General features: G+C 40.1%; 1 long non-coding RNA gene across 1 annotated transcript; it reads right to left on the bottom strand.

Annotated features, from left to right (window-relative positions):
- Positions 1 to 289: 289 nt before the first annotated feature.
- LOC146443872 (uncharacterized) lies at positions 290 to 11,435 on the bottom strand. Its single transcript, XR_014856112.1, has 5 exons — positions 11,157 to 11,435; positions 9,189 to 9,275; positions 8,212 to 8,330; positions 6,387 to 6,614; positions 290 to 608 (listed from the first exon to the last, which is right to left on the bottom strand). It is a non-coding gene; the product is annotated as an uncharacterized LOC146443872 (long non-coding RNA).
- Positions 11,436 to 16,992: the final 5,557 nt, after the last annotated feature.

Below are 16,992 nucleotides of genomic sequence, written 5' to 3'. Positions count from 1 at the left end.
CTTTGTGTTCTTCAGCCTCTGCTACAGAGATTTTTCTTCTTACTCATATTAATATGGAGAATTAAAACGATAGTTTGTCATGGCAGCAGCACTGGATCATTTGAAAGCTAATGTTATCTTATAACCTGGATTAATTGTGTTTACATTTTGAACAAGATGTTTCACTCGCTGGCTCTGTTAAACTGAAATTTAAAAAGTGAAACAACCTAGCAAACAAATGAACATACTCAAAGCATAATTTTATTTTATTTTTTTTTGTAAAAAGCCATTTAACTTTTGTTGCCTGCAAAATCAACTCATTATACAAAAATATTTTTCACACTTATATAGCTTTAAGGCTGTGGGTATCTCCATTAGTTTGAACAGAGTTTTTCGTATACTTTAACACTCAGTAGAAGCTTATAGGCTTTGATGGGTGTGAGCAAAGAGGTCCTAAGGAGATAATCATACAAACCTGTTTAGAAAACTGATGAAATGATCATCAACAAGATAAGTGTTGAATTCTTGCAGTGTCCTGTGCAGATCACATATTTTTACATAGCCATCTCTATTTTTATCCTTTATGAAAGGCGTTATTGAAATCTTGGAAGTAATCCCTGAATTTATCCCTGAAAGACAGCAGAAGTTTATTTTAGCTCCTTTGTTAAATTGGCTAAAAGGATACAAACAAACACACAAAATAGGAGTGGAGGGGTAGGGAAAGATTTTGAGCTTATTTGTGTGTGGTAAGTTCATAAAACCTATTCAAAGGCTGCCAAATTGTTCAGAAATAAACCTCAAATCCAATATGCCCTCCATTTAATTTGTACATGGCATTGCATGGCCCAGGCCTCTTGTTATAAAGAAATGCTGCTTGGGAGATTAACTGGTTCCTCTCTCCATTCAGAACTGCAAATGCAAAACGTAGTTCTTTCTTTTAAAGCCTGTCCTGATCAGAGTTACAGAATGTTTGTTGCATCTTGACTTTTCCTCTCACATCACTTTCTGGCTTATATTTTACTGACATCAGGGACTTTCACTGCCATCAGGGACTTTAATCAAACTTATTTGCATTTTTGTCTAATCATATTCTCAGCCCCTCAGATGCTTTTTTTTCAGGTTCCCTACTGGTTTTCTCTCTACTTGACTTCTTGAGTTTAAGCAGGATGGTTTCTTCAAGTGAATGGCTTTTCCTGTGAAAAGTCAAGAATGAACTTTAAACCTAAAGGAAGTCTTTGAAAGCAAAACCTCTTGTCCAGTGGGCCAAAAACGTGAGGTGTTAAACACCTTGTCAAATGCAAGGAAGTTTGCTTAGATCCAGCAGTACAATCTGAATTTTTAACTTTTGCAAAAAATTAGTGATATTTGTTAAACTTTATACAGCCCTTTTGCCTGAAAATATCCCTTATGGGACAGTGGCTGTCCTGAATCAGACACTTGGTCCGAAAACAATCTCAGTCATTTGTGTTTTCATCTTGCTGTTGCTAACTGGCTCCTTTTAAAACTTGCCACTGTTACTCCTATATAATCCAGCTTTATTTTTCCTTTAGGAGCTTCTCTCTCATAACCAGAGGGTTGCTCCTAGCAGCACACATTGCTGTGAAAACACAGCTCTTCATTCTGTGTCTACTTTTTCTCTGATGCTAAAGATTTCTGTGTGCTGACCTCCTGTGTTTATGGACCCTTCCTCAGACTCAATGCTCTAACCAAGCCCAGGCAGAGGCATTAAAAAAACCCCAAAAAACCAGGAACTCTTTCTGCCTATAAATTTAAACTACCCTGTTGATCTTCACTTTTCAAATTGAGTTCATACAATCCTTTGGTACAAATTAGATTCTTGCTAGACACCCTCAGTTTTAATAGTCTTTCCTCACATGGAGAGATTTCTGGGCCAGATATTTTACAGTGTGTTTGGAGGTAGCATTGACTGAGCAGCAGTTTTTAATTTAGAGGTTGTTTATTCTTAGTCTGCAGCCCACTTGTGAAGCTCTTGCACAGCATTTCTCAGGGATATTTTGTTGTGTTGCATGTTGGTGCACCATCACATAGATGGGGGGATGTGGAGGGTGTTCTCTTTTGCCTCTGCTTTTCCAGTTGCAGGGTCCTGCAAAATAACTGTATTTCCTATAGCTGCTGCAGAATTCCTAAACTCCTGAACATAATGTGGCTCTATGGATTTTCATATATTTCACTTTGGCTACTAGCAGATAGCTCTGAAGAGTCTCTTTAAATTTTTCTTGTTTCCTTTCTTGATAGACAGCAGGTCCTTCTCCCTTTCTGGTGTTTCCATATTGTTCCTTATAACTGTCCTTGCTTGACTAAACAGATTTTTCTGCCATACCTTTTTTTTTTATTTTTTTTTTTTATTTTATCCTACTTTCCTGGGATCTTTTCTGTATCTTTGGATCTTTGATTTGATCCCTTAAAATGGAATCTCTGAAATGTCGTGGCTTGACTGATCTGTTATTTTAAGATCAGCTAAAAATTCTTCAAAGGGCTCCTCCCTCTGCACTCTCACATGAAACCTGTGTCTTTCAAAAGTTCAAGTTTCCTTGCAAGTCCAATATTCCTTCAGCTTACTTTCTGGAACTACATGGATTGCCCTCTCACCCTGCCTTGGTTTCATGCACTTCATTAAAAACTCTGAGAGCTCCTACTCCTGCAATATTCCAGAAAATAGTTGTGAGCTTCCTTATGATTAATCTGGACACTGTAGATATTCTTCAAGGCATGATGTGAGTCTTTTCAAGGAAACTGCAATAATGCCTGTGTGATTTAGAGGCTCTAAAAGCCCCTAAAGAGCTGTCACTTTATCTCTCACTTTCAAATCAAAGGGTGGGCTTTGAAGGGATGACTTGGTCCACATTGTACCTTCACTGCAGAAAAATTCAGCAACCCTCTTCAACCATGTTTTCCTTTCAGTGCCACTGTTCATCACTACTGTCACCTTCCACTTAAATCTTCACCCAATCACAGAATAGTCCCAGTGAAAGAAGAGGCCAAGATTTCAAGATTCATATTTTTGGAAAATCGAGGCATTCAACATTTTTTTGTCTAATAAAAGATCTCCATGTGGTAATTATTCCACTCACAGCAATAAATATCTACATGGAGAAAATGAGGATCTACATAGATCAAGCTGCAATGCCAAAAAAGCAATATTTTCTTGCAAATGTTTAGTATTTTTTCTTGAAGAGCTGCAGAACCACTGCATGCTGTTCAATGCCTGTTTCTAATTTGGGCAATTTGTTCCAAAAGCAAAAGGAAAAAAAGTGCACAGCAATATGTTTTGAATTGTAAGATGTCCAGAGCTTTTGTCTGCCTCACAGTGTGCAATCACAGGGCACTGAAACTTCTCCAAAGCTGGCAGGGTGAGGTTCAGAGCCCTTGCAGAAAGCCAGAATTCAGGACACAGGTTGGATGCAGCCCCTGGGCAAGGGAGAATGCAGAATCACAGAAGGGGAGTGGGTGCTGCTGAAGTGGCTCCTGTAAAGAGCAAATCCACCCTGCAGACAAAGGTCTCCTCCCAGCCCAATGTGACAGGTGAAAGGAGTCAGTTTTCCAGCACACTGTGGGCTGAGGCCCATGGGGAACACCCTGGCTTGGTTTTGCAGCCGTGCATCGGTTTTGCTGACCAAGAGCAACCTCCTCACGCTGACCCTACGGTGGTCCTCACTCTGCTTCTCACATCTCAGCTCTCTGAGGGGTCCTGGATCTGGCACTGGGCTGGATTCCTGCCTCCACATCCTCCACACACATGGATTTCATCATTTGGACAATGATTCCAGCTTTAGAGCCATTTGTGCCTTTCCAGGGCCTTACAGGAAATCTGAGAAGTTCAGAGGTTTGGATTCAACTTCTCTTACACATCCAGATTTCCAAGAGAGAACACCAGACAGAAGCTGCTAGCTCAGGACTGCTCCCACTATCCAGGAGGTGGGTGAGGAAGAGTGGGAGGCAAAAAGAGAACATTCAGCAGAACAGAAAGGTGGCAATAATCGATAACATGACATACTTTTGCAGACCATGAGGGATTAAGCTGTGAACTCATTCCCAGATGAAGCTGCAGGTGACAAATTCCGAAAGATTAAAATCAGAGCTGGGTGTCCTATATATACAAGTCAAGAAAAGTGGAATCTAACAAACAATTAGAAGGTAATTTTGGAGTAATGAAAGTCCCTTCTGCAGTTTTAAACCAAAGTGTCCTCACTCAGGATGGGAGAGCCCCAGGACAGGGGTCAGAATATTCCACATCCATCTGGTAGAAGGCTGCTCTACCTCAACCAGAAGCATCTGGCTCCAGCTGCCAGCACCTGACAGCATCCAGTTCTACCTGAAACACTCTCCAATTTCTGTGTCTCCAAATAAGGGTTAAGCAATGTACATCTGTGTGTGTTGTTGCAGTTCCAGCCATGGTTTGTTGTTACAATAGGCTCACAAAAGTATTTAACAAACTAAATAAGTCCAAAGGATGTGGACCTGCCAGCATCTCACATCATGACTATTTTATTTTTACTGGGCATGACTTCTCCATTGATTTAATTACTCTCCACTGCACTGTTTCAGGAGGTGCATTTGCATCTTTGAGCCACACTGGATAATTTCTGTTAGCAGCACAGCATCTTCCTGACTTGCAGAGATGCTTCTTATTTACAGCACTGGAGGCAGGGCTGCCTTGCACTTGGCATTGCAGTAGCAGGAAAGAAATAGGAAATTCCTGACCAAGAGAGCTCTTCCTCCAAGTCAGACTAGAGACAACAGGCTGGAACAAAAAACGTAGGGGAAAAGCCCAGTATGAGGCAGTCAGGGCCTAAGTTTCAAATCAGACAGTTACAAATACAGTAATAAACAATGCCTGCAACCCAGCAGCTGCCCCACCATCTCTGTTTTATATGACACAGATTTTTACAGGTGGAACTCTGGTTGATACCTGTGGGTGTCATAAGTGCAGTTTATGCCAGAGAGCTGCAATGCAGGTGGGAGAGATGTGATGCTGAAAAGGAAGGACAGTTTTGCTCTTATTCTTTCACCCTGTTTGGGATACTGAAACCCAAAATTTAAAAAAGTGGAGTAAAAAGGCAAAAGCCTTAGCTTACAGGCAGCTCTCTCAGGTTTTTTGGGGGTTGTGTGCTGATTTCCCAAGCTGCCTCTTTATCTGCAAGACAAGGCTGCTCTTCTCTGTTTATGAGTCTATCAACTTTACCAACAATGTCATCGGGAATTATCATTCTTGTAAACAATAATTTATTAGTTTCTACAACTTCCAGACACCTTCCAAGCACAAAGCAAATCTGTTCTCCTGGGGATATATTTTTACACGGGTTTTGCTCCTGAGGGTTTGTACTCCTAAATAAAAAATATGATGCGTTTCAGCAGAAGAGTGAAAGCACAGGCAAAAAAAAAACCACCAAAAAACATGATAAGCATCCAGGTGGTGTCTATCCACAGCCTGGGAATAGGAAGTTTTCACAGCACTGTAGTGAGGCAGAGGATTCTCGTGCTGCCTCAATCTGCTGGCAGGTGCAGGAATCTTGTAGCAGCAGGAGCAGCAAGTTAATCACTGCTGACTCGCTGGGGCAAGAACAGATCATTAGACTCCCCTGCAAGCAGCACATCATTTTGTCATTTGTTTGTCAAATGCTCTTCTCAGGAGCAGTGACCTCTTAACTGTGAGTGTTGGTTTTGTTTCAGAGACTGCCAGACGAGGTGCTTGTTCCTGTCACATGGAGCCCACAGCCATCCTTGTAAAGGCTGGTTTTTCTGCACTCCAAAGCCATTTCCTAGCAATTGAAGGAGCTGCTAGAGGTGTGTGAAGCTGAGTGTGGTTGTCACTCGGACCTGCACTTGCTCTCCTCCCTGGCTCTGAGCTGATTGCAGTGTTAGGAAGCACAAGCTGAGGTCACACCAATAAACAGGGCAGAGAGTGCTCCAGGCATGAGGACCACCCGGCACATCTCTGCTGGAGAACCTTCTCAGAGGGAGCAGCAGCCTCCAAACTGCCCAGGGGGAACTGTCCTTGAGGTATCTTTGCTCCCAAGCAGTGCTGGGAGGGATCAGGGAAAACATTAAGTGTCACAAATCAAAAATTTGGCAGCCCAGCAGCAGTCTGGGAATGTCTCTGGACATTCTGGTTTGCCATTAGTGACGCTGCCAGAAGGTCTGTGTAGTAAGAAAAACAAGCCATGGAGAATATCTGTAAGAGAAGTCTCACAGTGCACACAAGCCAGGCTTATCTCCAGCAAATCAAGGGAATAACACTATGGATAAGCTTGGTTCAGCATCTTCCAAGCCCCTTTTTCAGAGTCTTTTTTTTTTTACTAACGTTGTATTTGTATTGCACACTGTGTCATCTTAGCAAACAAAACACAAACATGGAAAGTTAAATGCTAAGCTCATAAATAACTTACTTGGTCTGATTTTTAATTTCTTTCACATGCAGAGCTTTATTTTCTGCTGCTCCCGCTGCTCTCCCAGCTTTGAATGCTTCTTTTGTTTATTATTCTAATGGACTTGTAAATGTGCATAGCTGTCGTCCGTGATGTGTTGGCTGAGCCTGTGTCACTGGATGGAAACTCTATCCCCAGTTCCTTAAAAATTCCTGGGGAGTTAGTTATCCTTTTTCATCTGTATCATACCTTGAAAAAAGAAATGCTCTTTTTAAATATTCATGTGTTCCCCATAGGAAGACATTACAGATGTCCTTAACTGACTTAACAGCTTAGCTCTCGCTGACTTCCCTTCCTTACAGAGGTGCAGTACAGCACTGAAAATGAATGAGTGACTTCATATGAGACTCAAATTTGGGGCTTATGCATTGTAATCACAGAGTCACATCTAAAAATACCGCCCTGAGGACCAAATTGTCAGGAGTATTCTCCAGCTCTCAGGGCCGCAGTCTTTCAGAGTCTGGTTTGAGGTGCATGGAACTGGTCTCCTAAAAATCCATTCTCAAGTGTCTCAAAGTGGCCAGACAAGTCTGAGATGCTCAGAATTGTAATCATCCTTCAGAAACCTAGGTTTAGCTTCACAAACACTTTTTGTGTTTTCTTGGGTATAAATCCTTCCATAGGCTTTTTTTCCTCTGGAGTATCTCCTCCTGCTAGTGCTCTGATGCATGGCAATGCCTAATTTAGGCTCAGCTTCACTCTAATTCCTTTATTCAAGTTACAGACATATCAGGCACGGAAGAGATTTTAGCTATTCTATAAAAGGAGGGGCTGATGGGAGTGAAGTTATGCAGAGATAACTGCATGAAAAGGACACTCTTCAATGTGCCATAGGAATAAGGAATAAGAATGGAAAGTAAAATCGAATGGAGTAGAAAATAATTCACAGATGAATCAGTGGTTGGAAAAGAATCTATATAGTTAATGCAGTTTGTAACCAAAATGCAATACACTCAGATTCTATATATTAGAGTGATTACTTTTCAAAATAGACCTGTAATGAAGGTAGCTTTTTATATAATGTCACACACAGCTGACACCTATGCCACTGCAAACACAGTTTATAGCACAGCTCCTCTTTGTTGAAGGCAGACAAGTTTCCCCCACTTCACAACCAATTACTTGTCTATAAAAACATTTCACGATATTACTTGGAATCTTTACACAGCATGAAATTGCCTTGCTTTCTTTTGTTATGTATTTGCTGCGTGGCGTTTTTCTTCTGACTGGATGGCTTTTATTTAGGTTGAAAATGCTGCAAGTAAATGTAAAGAAGAAAAATGTAAAGAAGCCTTTCTGAAAAGAAGAGGCTGGGAGCAGTGCCTTCCCACAGGTGTGCAGCAGGGACTGTCCTCACACCTCCTGGAGGGAAGCTCTGCTTGCAGTTCCCACCTGGCCCTAGAAATCTGGAACTGGCTTTCACTCCTGGAAAACTGAGCTGAACACTTGTGTGTATAAGAAAAACTGAGTAAAAAGAAGTTAATTTAACCAGTGACCTACAGTGCTATCCGAGAAGAAAATGCATGTCAAATTAAAGGGATCAGAAATACTGAAGCCAAGAAAAAGCCCTGTCTCTGGATTCATTGGAAACTGACGGATCTAATTGAGCTTAGTACGATAAGACATAGCTCCTGTAACCCAGTGTCATGATCTGAGGTCACAATCATAACAAAATAAAAGATTTCTGGTGCAGTGTAATCTATTGTCATTCACTGCACTACCAAAGGCTCTGTAATCCTATAAAAGATGCATTATTGCAAGACCTAATCATTTAGAGTTGTCATACCTTGCCCAAAGCTGCTTCAGTTCTTCCAGGGTGATTGGAATGCCAAATGTGCACAAGAACTTCTTCAAGTCCCTTGGCTGTAAAATGCCATTTCCTTCACTGTCAAGCACTTGAAAATTCTGGAATGCAAAAGAAATCATCACTAACAAGAACCAACAAGTTTGACAAAATGTCTGATCTTTCTATAAGTTGAATAAATAATGGGAATTGAGAAAGAAACAGAAAACAATAGAATTATAGGATACTTTGGTTTGGAAGGGACTTTCAAAAGTCATCTAGTCCAATCCCCTGCAATGAGCAGGGACATCTTCAACTTGATCAGGTAGTAGAGTGAAAAATGACAGACCTGTAGATTTTCTCTCCAACTCATTCTGTATCTAATATGAATTAGGTTTTGCTTTGGTTTTGGGTTGGTTGGTTGGGTTTGTTGGTGGTTTTACCACTCCACTCGCAAACTGAGATTACCAACACTGCTGTTTAATTTACACGGTAAAAAAAAATTATAATCACTTTTTCACTTGTGCCAATTCATTGACCAGATATTCCAACTATTTGAGAAGTTGAAAAAGATGGAAATATATTTAAAGGACATATTTTTGAGAGTCTTTTTGCATGGTGTAAGCATCACCCTCAGTGCTTCCCCGTGCTGGGAAACACTGAGTGTCAGCAGAGCAGAAAGTTCAGGTCTCAGATGTAGCCCATTGCAACTCTTGCAATGGAAACATTAAATAAAACAGCAGCAGAATATGAAGAAAGTTTTAGAAAGAACTGCTATAACATCTACGTAATCAGTGTTGCAAAAATTGAATATTATTCAAACAGTGGATTTTTTTTTAATTACAGAGTAAGTTTTTATCATTAATGAGCTATTTTGCAAGGGTCTCTTTGAATATTTATAGAATCTGAAGATCAACATTGCATGATGTTCTGAAATCTATTAGGGCTGCTTATTTATTTAAAGAAAACATTCTTCTTACCCTTACTAGGTCATGCCATCTGGTTCTTGCTTTGATAACAAGATAGTAATGAGCGTGATCACAAGCTAGCTCTGCATCCCTTATCATCTGTTTTTTTCACAGAAAAGAAAAAAAAATAAAATAACAACTAAGTATGTTCCATGTTAGTGGGAGCTTTAATCTCCACAAGTTTCCTTCCCTTTTGTTGTTCTTCACAGTGGTAGTGGTTTGGTTTTCTAATTTCTAAGATACACATTAAAGATTGTTACTTCACATCTGTGTAAACTTAATTCTTTAAATATTGCCTTATTTCCCTGGCTGAAGGTTAGCCAAGATGTTTTAAATTTTGTAATTCCCTATTTATTTTCAAATCAATGTTGTTCAATTCTCCCTCAAACTCAAGAGCCAGCATGGATCATTTATACACATAGAAGGAAATGTTAATTATCTCAGAAACAATTATATCCTGGAGTGACTCCAGGAAGATTATCCTTGATTTACATCAATTACATAGACCAAAACTATCTTTGTGAGTCACCAAGGCATGGCTAGAAATGGGTAGTAAGACTCACATTTGCAAATTCAGCCACAATTACAAGTGCCTAAATTCTGGGAGCTGGTGCTTCTGATTGAATCCAAGCACACAGAGGAATATTGAGTCTCAGATGAGGTTGTTACACTGCACAGAAATCTGACTAAATCCATGGGCTGCATGAGGACTCTGAGAGTCACTGCTGGAGAAAAAATTCCATAAATATTAACAAAATGACCAACAAAACAATCTGAAAACTTAACTGTGAAAATGCAGGTGCTCTTAAGGCTTTCAGTCACTGCGTCTTCTTTGTTAAACTTCTGAAACAGGGAGAGGAAGTTCTGGAGCTAAAATCAATATATTTCAATTTCTAGCTAAGTATAAACTGAACCAGAAATGAGAGCACAACAGTACCTGGTAATCTCAGATTCCAGCTGGTAGTGAGATTCAGTCATCATTTGGGAGGTTCAGGTTAGATAATAAGACAAATTTCTTCACTGAAAGGGTGGTTAAGCATCAGAACAGGCTTTCCAGGGAAGTGGTGCACTCACTGTCCCTAGAAATGCCCCAAAAATGAGCAGACACAGTAGCATTTGTGATATGGTTTAGCTGCCATGGTGATGTCTGGTCAAAAGTTGGACTCAATGATTTTGGAGGTTTTTTCCCAGCCTTAATAATTCCGTGAACATCAGTTTCCTTTCTTGTTTTAGACTCATGTCCTTGATTCACTCAGTTGTCCAATTCAGGGAAAAAGAAAAACAAACCAAGCAGATAAATATTACTACCATCAGAGCCAACAGCAGTGCTGTAAGAGACAAATAAAAACTGGGAAATAAGCCTATGTGTATATATCACATCATCACTGCCACAGCGCAGATGAGTTGCTGATCAGGAGCTTTTCCAGTCCTGTTGCATCTTGTCATTATTTTTATGAATTTCTCCCTGTTTGCATAGTTAAACAGAGTTTCACACTGAGTTTTTAGAATGAATTTTTTTATTGCTTAAATGTTGTTTATCATTAAATTTACGCTCAGTCCTTAAAATTCCACTCATTTTAATTCCACTCATTTCCCTTCTCACAGGAAGGGAAGCTGCAGTTCTGCTCTCTCTATCCTCCACCCACTCCATGGCTTCAACTCAGCCATATTGAACTCAATTCAACTTCAGTTCATATATTTGACCTTACAGATTTAAACAGCCACCAGGGCTAGTTCTGACATTTCAACCTAGACTCAATGGATTCCATGTCCAATTGAATGCATCCATAAATCACTAAGAACTTGGTAAAGCTCCCCACTTAAGCCTGATTAAGATGTATTTTAATACCACATTTCCATTTATACCCACTGCCAATGTTCACACAGTTTACTCATTTCTGTAAACACATCAGGTTATAGTAGGCACTGTGCAACTATTTTTCTTTCTTTCTTGTGAGATGGCATGAGCCAAGGAAGTACCTCCTTATTTTCCTGGGTGTGAAAGAGTCAGCAGAATTCTTGCTCATGTTACATGGAGTTCAGGCTCCTTCTCAACAAACCTAGTGGGTACAGGAATTCCTCAAGTGAAGAAAAAGCTGCTCAAGTCTTGCTGATACTGTCACTGTTACTGTCTGTTTCACAGGATAGGTGTCCTGACAAGGAATATTTAACTAAATATATGGAAATAAATCTATTTAACAGGTCTACTGCATATTTTTAAAACATAAACAACAAAGGTTTGCTCTAGACTTGTACTGGCAACAGGCAAGTATTTTAATGCAGTTTAAGAAAACACAGCACTTGTATTGCCTTGCTAAACACTTGGGAGGATCCTCAGTAAAGTGCAACTGTATTGCTTTCATCTCAAGCATGTAGGAGCATAAAGAAGCCACCCCCATATAAATTTAGAAATTAACTTCCCCTTTCCATCAGCACTAACACCAAGAGGTACCTCATTTCTACCCATGCACCCACTTAGAAAACCTGGAATGAAGAAAGGGACACTTTACAGTAATTGATCTACCAGCTGAACAGCTTCTCCCATGAAAACAGACATAGAAAACTGAAGCATCTTGAAAATGATGCAGTTCTTCAGAAAACTGGAGTGGTGGTGATCAGCTTTTCTAGTGGTGTCCAAGCTGGTTTGAACATCCCCCTCCAAATGCTGATCTTTCCACTTCTCCTGGGGAACAGGGATGGGATGAACTGAGCAAAACAACAGCAGCTGCATCTTCTCTCCTTTTTAAAATGGAGAATATCTCCATTAAAATGGAGAATTTAACATATCTTTTACTCTGTGCATATCCATGGTGAGAATTTGAAGAGCACATTCTAATGGTAATTACAGAAAATAATAAGCAAATATAGAAAAGCTGGAAAAAATCTTGATCAAGATCACTGTGTTGCAATCTTTAGGGACTAAGAACACCTTCTTGAAAGATCATTCTCATGAATAGATGGACTGTTCCATGAATGAGCAGTGCAGAGGGACTCTTTTCTAATTGCAGAATACTTAATAGCTATACTCACAAAAGGATGGGAAAAAATAACCTGGAACATATTTTCCTGGCAGAGGTTGCAGGGCAAACAATAAAAAAAAAAAAACCAAAACCCTGTTTTGCCTTGAAAACTGAATGTCTTTGAGCTGGAAGTTTCTGAGAACACAGAAGACTTGAAACTCAACATAATTTTTAGCATCACTTTCCTGACAGCTCCTCCAAACCAACTTTTAAAACAAATGTTTGTATCAAAATAGCTACCAGCTTCAGTGCCAAAAGTGAACCAAAGCTCGATGTATTTACCCCACAGACACCCATCAGCATTTCATTAAGGTGATTGAGATATTCTTCAGCAGTCATGGAGTGATATTTAGCACCATTTGCTCTGTGGTTTGGGCTGTTACATAATGTAGCTCCTGGCCCATTCTATCTCCCATCTGCAGGAATGAAATTGTATCGTAGCAAATATTGAAAGTATATTGAAGAGATCTGACAAATAGCACAGTAATAAAGCAGAAACAGACCAAGAAACCCTGGATTCTTTACAGCACAGCTTGACAAAGTCCAGCAGTTGTCTGCAGCAGCAGTGGTGTCCACCCAATTTGCACTAATGGCCTCAGCTGCTGTAATTTTCCCAGCATGAGATGAAAATCTCAGACTGGAGAGAGCTCTGCTCCAGTCTGAACCAATGTGAGTTCCTTCAGGGGATTTGCCATCAAAACCCCTTGACTTAACAGAGCAACACCCCTGAAACTCTTTTTCCTGATGTTTTGGCAAGGCTCAGTCTCACACAAACAGCTTTTATTGTCACAAGTTTATTATCCCACAGCCCAGCAAGGTCAGTCACCTCCCCAGCAGGGCACTCAGGTACCTCCAGTCCTGAAGGACTAAAAGGTACTTTCTAGGCCATAGCAAAGCTATTTTGGTGACTGTTTGAGATCTGATTCCTTCTGCTCATTGTGCAGTAGTACTCCAGGAGCCTGATTTGCCTTGCTTCTGTGGGGAAGAAGAAAAAAAGCATCTTGTGTAACCTCTTGAGCATTTTAGAACTTTTCTGCAACATAGGAGTCATAAAGAGAAGAAATTCGTGACCGATTTTAAAATGGGAAAAACTGGCAAAGAAAAATGTACACACTGACATTTCACTGCAGCCTACTCCTGATTGATAGAAAAACCACTAAGATAATGGTCTGTTGTAAAGGCACATTTCTTTTCTTTTTAAAAGGTTTGCATACACTGACATACAGAGCCTGTACAAGTGCTCCAAAGAATCACTAAAGAGTTTTCACTGTGTCATTTCACCTTCTCCTAATTTTACCCTCTAAACCCTCTTCTTCACAACAGGCATGCACTATCCTTTTGTTTCTTTTTAGTTTTCTTTTTCTTTTTTTAATTTGAGTTTATATTGAAATATAGTCAAGAACATTTGCACTTCTGTTATCTTCCCACTAAAGATTATAAGAAGAAGATCAGGTCTCTTTTTCTGTAACTGCAGACCACCCTCTACCCCAGTGAATCACAACTCATTGAAGAAATAAAAGTTAGGAGGTTTTCTTCCTTTGCCTTCTGGTTTCTTAGACTTACTTTATATTAAATGTGGGTCACACTTCCCTTTACAACTATGCGATATAGTAACATATGGAAAGAAAAGCTGTGATTCTTGTAATTGGCAAAAGCTTTAAATACAGACAAAACACTGTTGATCCTTGATTTAAATCAAAGAGCTGGCACACTCCTTTTGCCTGAGGTTAGCCTGTTTCAAACACCTTTTATAAGGTTACTGGGTGTAAAGGTGCACACATTCTGGTGGATATCTGATTAGCTGGCTACACTCACAAACCTCTAAACCTCTGGGGTTGAATGAGGAAAAACCTGGATATTATGTCAGCCACCCACAAGTCAGCTCTTCCTCTTGTTCTGAAAGAGAAATAATGACAGCAGGAAATAGTAGTAACAGCATGAAAAAGGTAAACTCAACCTCTGAGGAAAATTACAGAGGCACAGCATGGATGTTAAAACAGACCTTGAAACCAATGACAAAGCTGTCGTTGACTTCGGTGGCATTAGAGTTTTACTCACAACATCTAGACTTAAAGCATGAATTAAAAAAAGAAATGAGGAATGGATAATTACTTACTAGCTTTAGTCTGCACTGAGCCTTCCACCCTAAGCTATTGGCTCAGATTCCATGAACTCCATCTTTGAGGGCTGAAAATGAAAACCCTTGCTTGCAGTGCCGTGGAATCAGTGACATTACTGATGGGGTAAGGCAAGTAGCTGGCATGAAGAAAAGTGCTCCCAAATTATGAATATATTCCTTTTTTATTCACTCTTATCAACAGTAAATCCATGAAGGCCACCTCCTCATTATATGGGTGGACAACACGTCTATATCTACACCAAGAGTAAACCTTGCCCTCTTACTGGGATTCTTGATACCCTAATAAAACTCTCAATTCCATTATAGGCAACAGCATTTCAACATTCTCTAGCACCACATGATCTTCTAACACATTAGATGAGAAATAAAATAAGTTCTAAAATGGCTTTTTTTCCCCTAAATATGGGTTAAAAATTATCTGGGTGTTTTATCCTACGGCTCAATTTTAAATTTTAAATTACACTGAAAGTTATCTCTCTTCCTCGCATTGACAGTAAGCCATTTAAATATAGTTCTATTGTGTACAATTCCAATTCTGTCCAGAAAGAGTCAGAGAGCAAAAGTTGACTCTATTTCTGAGACTGCATTTTAAGCAAAAGCACCGAGTGGCAGGCCAAGATAAAACTTCACCTGGAAAGTAACAAGTGCCAGAGGAAACAACATTACCTCGCTTAGCAAACTTGAAGAAATGTGTCATTTTGCAGAATTTGCTTCTATCACTGTTCCTCATGAGCCACAATTTCCTCCTGGACAAGAAATGCTGCAGAATGGCTTCAGACCCCAGAACCACATAGAGCTTTTTTTGTACTTCTCCCACCTCCTGTTTCCCTGAGAAATTGTAGTTGCAGCCCCTCCTGCTGCTGAGGGTTTTCTCCAAAACTTTTTCATTTCCTTCAGCTGCTTTGGAACTCCTGATTTGGATGTAATTTTTTGTAACTATCCTGCACAGCTCTGTCCTGACTTTCCAAGTGTTCCTACAGCGATTACTCTTGCCATTATATTTTACTTAATTGCGCAGTTTAAAAGAAAAAAAAAAATCATTAAGTAACTGAACAGCATAAGGAGTGCTAAAAATTTGAGAATAATTAGCAAATTATCATTCCTTTCTATGAATGTAAAGCTTCTGGATAAGCAAGCACATTTTATGTTCAGTTGAACAAGTATTTACCATCAGATCAAATGCTTAATAGTAGCGATAAGGGAATCCGGCAGCACAAATCCAATCAAAGCTGGGGAGAATCAGCCACAATAGCAATGTCAGTGACTACAGTCTCAACTATTAGCACTTTCATCTGGAGAAAAAAAATTATAAAACTCTGTTGAAATTGCCTGTGAGATTAAGTCATATTAAATTATATGACTGGGTCGTTGTTCTGTGCTCACAAAAGGCAAAGTTTTCTTTAAAGGAAGAGGATTGATTACAACCTTACAGGGAGGAGGTATTGGAAACCTGTACCTTTACCCTTCAGAGGGCACATTCTGCCCAATCCCCTAATGCCACTGCAGTATAATATAATACAAATAAACAAAACTTACCCACTTCCATGCTGGGGACAGCTTTTGCCCACTTCTACGGCTTGGCCTGGAATAACAAACCAGAAAACAGGTTTGTTTTGATGTTTACCACTATCACACAGGGCTGTCACTGTCGGAGTGACCTGTTTCACCTCTGAGGAAAAGCAACTCTGCCCAACCAAGCAGCAGCTGCCTGGCTGCTCCAGATGAAGGTGCAGATCAGAGCAGCATCTTAAACTTGCCCCTAAGGTGAGCAATGGCCTTGGCTCACCTGCTCAGCTGCAGGGCCAGGATGAAAAGCAGCAGTGCTGCTGGGGCAGGGATTGATGGACCTCTTGTTGGAAGCATCAGGGAAATCAAAGCAGGAAGAATGTGAAAACTCCCAGTTGGAATTCTGCCTAGATAATTAAGTGCAGACCCCCTTTCTTTCACAAAAGTTGCAGAGAGCCTTAAAGACCACAAGTGATGGAGAACTAGTTTCAGCCTGCATTTCACCTGAAAACAGATGTGCCCAGGCAGTTAGCAGAGACACAAGGTAGTCTGTCACTTCAGTTTGGCCAAGGAAACCCATTTAATCACTTTATTCACACAGAGCTCTCATCCTCGTTCATTCCAAGCTTATTTCACCCAGCACAAGGCAGGGCAGAACAGCAATATTGCAGGAAAGAAAGTCCCATTCAAATGATCATAAACAGCAGCAGGAGGACAGAGTTTCTGGGCAGTCTTAGAATCAGAGAATGGTTTGGGTTGAAAGGGGCTTTAGATATCAACTCATTCCAACCCCTCTGGTACAGGCGAGGACAACTCCACTGATTTCCCCATGTGATTGCTTTGTATAGGGAAAAAAATCTGCCTTTAAGAGTTGCTGCCTCTTCCATGACTCTGTCCTTCAGCCTTTTAATTACTTCATCAACAGTTCTATTCTGGGCATATTTGTTCTCTTGGTCTCCAGTCTGTTTGATTACAGAGCTGAAAGATCGTGCATGAAGACAAGTCACTTATTTTGTAGTTTCAAACATCTGATTCAGCAATAATGAGTGAGAACTGCTTTAATGGCAAATTAGACACAGACACAGAAGAAACTTAGATGAAAAATAACATGGTAGGTTTATTAAGTTAGAATACACATTGATTCCAAGAC

Source organism: Lichenostomus cassidix, chromosome 1Aa (genome assembly GCF_008360975.1).
Source record: "Lichenostomus cassidix isolate B80296 chromosome 1Aa, HeHo_3.0, whole genome shotgun sequence".
NCBI lineage: Eukaryota > Metazoa > Chordata > Aves > Passeriformes > Meliphagidae > Lichenostomus > Lichenostomus cassidix.
This window is presented reverse-complemented; position numbering and strand designations above follow the sequence as displayed.